Source organism: Diabrotica virgifera, chromosome 2, assembly GCF_917563875.1.
Source record: "Diabrotica virgifera virgifera chromosome 2, PGI_DIABVI_V3a".
Taxonomy (NCBI): Eukaryota; Metazoa; Arthropoda; class Insecta; order Coleoptera; family Chrysomelidae; genus Diabrotica; species Diabrotica virgifera.
Window position 1 is genome coordinate 223,983,047 of NC_065444.1, and position 6,000 is coordinate 223,989,046.

At 31.5% G+C, this 6,000-nt stretch overlaps 1 protein-coding gene across 1 annotated transcript in view; it reads right to left on the minus strand.

Moving 5' to 3' along the window:
• LOC126880425 (ribonuclease H2 subunit A) overlaps nucleotides 1-3,935 on the minus strand; it is a 47,146-nt gene extending 43,211 nt beyond the window's left edge. The window contains exon 1 of the mRNA XM_050644270.1: nucleotides 3,656-3,935. The gene's annotated coding sequence lies outside the window, so the exon portion shown is untranslated. The remainder of the gene's footprint in view (nucleotides 1-3,655) is intronic.
• Between the last annotated feature and the right edge of the window lie 2,065 nt (nucleotides 3,936-6,000).

Consider the following 6,000-nt stretch of genomic DNA (forward strand, 5'->3'; position numbering starts at 1 on the left):
TTCACTAGTAAAAAAACTGTCAGCGTTTCAGCGCAAATTAATCGGATTGCACTCGGATTATTCTGGTGAACGCGACCAATGGTATGGATCATATGCTTGGTTAATAATTTTTTCAGCCACTTCCAGTCGGTCAAAATTTAGCCACTGTAGCAAAAAGAAATTACTACTAAAGTGCGCTTTACACCAACAATAAATTGAATAAGAAATTGACCAACTTCTTCAAGATCAAATTTGACTTATACAAAAAACCAAATCTACATCCAATTTTGCCGTGAATAAAAAGAAAATAAAGAAATTTGACAAAATAAAACAAGCACCCGATTTGGGCGTCGAAACGTTAATAAAAATCATTTTTTAATAACATTGTGGCTTATTTCCCATTGTAAAAATTAAAAATAAAACATATCCAATTGTTCTATTTCATCAAATTCCTTCATTCTCTTTTACAAACCATACATTTTGTACACGTCAAATTTGGTCTTGAATAACTTTGTCAATTTCTTATTCAATTTATTGTTGATGTAAAGGCCGCGTCCCACCATCAAATAATTTGATCAAACTGGTTTAAGCAAACTGAAAGTGACAGTTAGTGACGTCACATCCTGAGTGTTCATTGTGGATAATAATGAAAAATTTTAATTTTAAATAAAGTACAAACAAGTTAGACAACTCAATACAAAAAATTTGATCAAACTAGACTGATAGTGAGAGCACAGATGTTTAGAATTTCAAAAAAACTGCAATTGTGACGTCACTTTGACGTACTTCCGGAGTTTGCTCAAACTGTTTGATCAAATTATTTGATGGTAAGTAAATAGGGCTTTTCATCGATTGTCATTTGTTTCGAGCTTCTGTCATGTGTCACATAATATTAATATATCTACGCCCTACGTCTTGGATTTGTATTATTGTATATACCAATAACGTATGACGTAGATATATTAATATTATGTGACACATGACAGAAGCTCGAAACAAATGACTGTGAACTTAGAGTATGGAAAATTTTTTACCCTCTCCCTGGAGTGACCGCAACGAGAACGAAACTGAAGCCAAAACCAAGTTAGAACCAAACACGAGTGCCAGTGGCGTATCGCGTAGGCCAGAAGAAACTATATAAAACTACATAATTAAATAATATTGCTCGTAGGTTTAGTTCAATTTTCTATTTTTATTAATTACACAATATTATGCATGGCTTACATAGAAAGATTGAAACAAATAACAGTATTTTAGTATGTTGAACTTTTATACCCACTCAAAATTAAACAGGATTAGGAATTAGGGGATGTGACGAAAGCCAACTTTTTGAATTATTGATTTATGATAGATATCTTTATTTCACATAGGTAGCAAAATTTCGGCTCCAATACTATATTTAAATAGGATTTATTTTTTCGAATTCTGAGAAAAAAGTTACAGGGGTGAAAAACCAAGAGACAATTTAGTGTGATTTTTATTTTCAAAGATCTCATTCAAAAGAAACTTTTTATTTATTCTGAGGGACTTTCAGCCCTCGGTAATAATTTAGTCCTTCATTCTACGTTTAAATTTTTCAAAAGTATTACTTTTTTCAGTATAGGGCTTTTCATTCACAGTCATTTGTTTCGAGCTTCTCTCATGTGTCACATAATATTAATATATTTACGTCATACGTTATTGGTATATAACAATGATACAAACTAGAGACGTATGAAGTAGATATATTAATATTATGTGACACATGACAGAAGCTCGAAACAAATGCCAATCGATGAAAAGCCCTATAGGGCTTTTCATTCACAGTCATTTGTTTCGAGCTTCTGTCGTGTGTTACATAATATTAATATATCTACGACATACTTTATTGATATATAACAATAATACAAACCAAAGACGTATGACGTAGATATATTAATATTATGTGACACATGACAGCAGCTCGAAACAAATGACAATCTATGAAAAGCCCTATTGGAAAAAAATGAACACCATGTCAGTGGTAATATTTTCCAAATTGAATATTCGCTATCTTTGTCGAACAACGCACTCAGTCGAACAGAATGTGCTGACAAGACAGCGGCAATTTTAGATATTTGGCACGGCTTTAGGAATAATAATAACGTTTGATCCAAAATTATTGTCACCATAGGTGGCTCTCAACGACAGAGATAGATATACAGTGCATGTCTGTTCTTAATTCAGGTATACTACTTTCCAGTTTACGTCAACTTTGCAGTGCACGTCAACTTAACAAGAAAAGGTAGGTTATGTAGAGATGTTGGTGGTGGACATATACAGCATCCTGTTTGATTTTATTTATTATTGTTACTTATAATTGTGTTAATTCTTTTTATTTTAGATTAAAGTTCTGTGTTAAAGGCTTTGACTGATTTTTTATGTTTTATAACGTTAATCAAAATTAATTTTGCAGTTTTTTTGAAATTCTAAAAATCTGTGCTCTCACTATCAGTCTAGTTTGATCAAATTTTTTGTATTGAGTTGTCTAACTTGTTTGTACTTTATTTAAAATTAAAATTTTTCATTATTATCCACAATGAACACTCAGGATGTGACGTCACTAACTGTCACTTTCAGTTTGCTCAAACCAGTTTGATCAAATTATTTGATGGTGGGACGCGGCCTTAAGACGTGAAATTAATAAAAAAATTATTTATTGTTTATTATTTATGGAAGATCCCAAGCAGAGACTACACCAGGATATATATTGTGATATAAGCATTTTGTTGTTAAAGATATTCAAAATTTATCTAAGCGTTCCATAGTAACAATATATTATTAAAAAAATCACTTTTCCTCTTTTCTCGATTAAGTATTATCTTTTATGGCATAGTATATAAATTATTATAATCACTGAATACATAGTTAGTGAAAAATTATCATATTAATTAATTGAATTAATAATTTAAGCGATGATACAAGTAACAGTTATCCAAGAACATTCAAAAGTCATCTCAAGTTAATGGTGACAATGTCATTGTCAAGTAATGTTTATAGTATTTTTACTACAAAAGCGATATTACGTAGGTCAAAATTTTTGACGTAAGAGAACTGTCAAAACATTAGAATGTGACTTTTCATTATTGCCATGGCATGTTTATGTCACATTCTCATGTTTTGACAGTTCTCTTACGTCAAAAATTTTGACCTACGTAATATCGCTTTTGTAGTAAAAATACTATATGTACGTATCCATACCAGTGAAAACTTTACTACATATAATTTGCCGTGTAAAAAAAGAAAAAGTAGAGAGAGCCGTAAAATATTTGCGCCTGTGCTCTTAAATAATTTTTTTACATATAAACAAAATAAAATCAAGCAATAAAATGTTTAACAACAAAAAAAGTCAATAATATGTAATAACAATATACGCTATTAATTCCATTTTCGAAGTTGCCACAATATATTTTATAATTTCATTTATTTCGTACCGTTTCGTACCTACACCACTGGTAAAATGCTGATTTTTTATGTTACTTTTAATTTTACATGTAAATTTTTCTCATTTTATAACTTAACGATGTAATTTTAATTATGTAATAAGGTACATTGAAGTGTTAATTTTCAAATTATTAACCATTTAAGAGGCAATATCTAAGAATATAGTATTTATTGAATTTTCATCTACGCACACATAACAGAAATATTTATTTACCTGTAAAATGTAATTCGCACTTATTTCCTGTTGCTGTCGCTTTTACAACCGTAAGCCGAACACATCACCATTTTAAAGAGTTAAAAAAATTGCTAGTTTTCACTCAGAAATCGCACAAAAATCACTAATAAAACTAGTGGTGTCAAACATCAATGAGAACCAACCGTATTAAAATACGGCTTCACTTCCGTTCGAAAAAGAGATGGCGTGATAGTTCTCCAGAGAGAGAAAAAATTTTCCATGCTCTTCAAGACTGTGAATGAAAAGCCCATACTTCAATGGTTGAGACTGGGATCAGTGAACCGAGTCACAGAATAAATAACTTCACGTTGACAGTATTGACAGTTGACTGACAGTGACGTTTTGTATAAGTTATTTATCTGTCAAATTTATTTATCACATAGACATAGGTCAAAGTGTAAAGTTTTTATGTTTTAGATTCACAAGAATCTACAGGTCGAGCAAGTCTCGTAAATTTCACGATTGCGAACCACGCTTCACGCAACCGTGTTTGCGTACTTGTGTTTCGAGTTGCGTGGTCGTGCGGAGTTATATTTACCAAATTTAAATATAATCGTTTCTTTTCTGATTCATAATAATATATGTCAATATGGCTACTGGGTGTAAAAGATAAATCTTATTCTATCTGTTCTGAGTTTTAGATAATTTTAGTTGTATTTCTTTGTAATTTTGTGTTGTACAAAGATTAATTTAACATTTTCTCTGGAAGTATTAATTTAGAAAGATAATATGCTTCATTGGTGTTGTGTTTTGAAGTAGTGTGAAATGCAAAGTAATTGTGATAGAGTCAAGATAAAGTTCACTTTTAAACTGAACTAAATAAGGTATCTGTGAGAGACAACAATGGTTAAATGCAATACAATGTACAGGTTTTACTAGCGAAATGAAAATTTTCCTGTCCTGTCTGCTGTAATCATTTTATATCTGGTAAGTTACAATTACAACAGTAACGATTTTTGAAGATGTTAACATTTTAATCTTATAGGAAAACCAGCCGACTTAATCGATAATAACAATCTCCAGATTGGGTTCCTTCAATAAATATGGGCTATAAACACAATGAAATAAGTTCCCCAAAATCTAAAATGGAGTGGTATCAAAGGAGAATTAAAGGAAAAAATATTCATATTGAAATTATTTATAAGGCACTGGACTGTCTTAAATTCTACAACAATACTAGGTGGGTAAATGATTTTAGACATTTTTCATTAAGAGTAGATTAAGATTAAGTAGATTTTCATTCAGTAGATTTAAGACTTGTTTACACGGGTAGAGTAATGATGCAAGTACTTGATAGAGTAGAGTAACTCTACCTGTAAAAATGCTCAGCACAGTAGAATAGCTGGTAGAGTGTATAGTTGGAGTTGAAGTAGAGTGACTAGCAACCTATGGCAAAGTAACTACTCTATGACCACCACTACTGCCAAAATGTCTACTCGGCTGCACACTCTACCCATGGAACACGCTCAATTATGGCAGAATAGAGTAGGTAGGAGAGTACATGGGGGCGCTGTCATTCTGGCTGGAATTGTGTTTTGTGTAAATAGTGAAAATGAAGTTCACTGAAGATGAAACTTTAAAACTTGTAGAGCTATAATACGGCGAATACCAGTGTTTATGGAATTTAGGTAGTGTATACTACAGAAATAAAAGTTTGCAGTAAGCTGCGGAGGATGAAATCGTCGAAAGAATGGCAAAGGGGGCTTTGGAGTAAACGAGCTTAAGCAAAAAATTAAGAATTTAAGGTGCACTTATAATCAAGAGTGTTTAAAAATACAAAAATCGGTTTCACTATACTAGCATCAGTACTATACTTGTACTCTCCTCATGTGAATGGTATCAAGCCATTTTTGGTAGAGTACTACCGCTACTCTACTCTCCTCAAAACTCTACCCATGTAAACAAGTCTTTAGAAACAGTGGAAAATGAGGTAGCTAGTAGAGTAGTAGTAGAGTAAAATATACTGGTTTAGCAAATTACAATGTTTTAAGGTAATACAGTAGCGATAAACAGGTAGCCAAAACGTGTTCCAAGATTGTCACTGTAATTTTGAATATTTTTTCGAGGCATTTGGCACACGTATTCGTAAAATAATAAAGAATGGCGGTACAGAGCCCAATTTGAAAAATATATTAATATGTGGAAATTACTCTGTAATTATACAATATTTAAAAAACGAGCCTGTACCGCCATTAAGAAGAACAAAAAAATACACTTTCTTCAAATAAACTTTTTTATCCGATGCCTAGATTTTGTGTAATTTTGGAACTACTAATGAAATAAAAAATTTTAGTAGTTCCAAAATAACACAAAATCGGATAAAA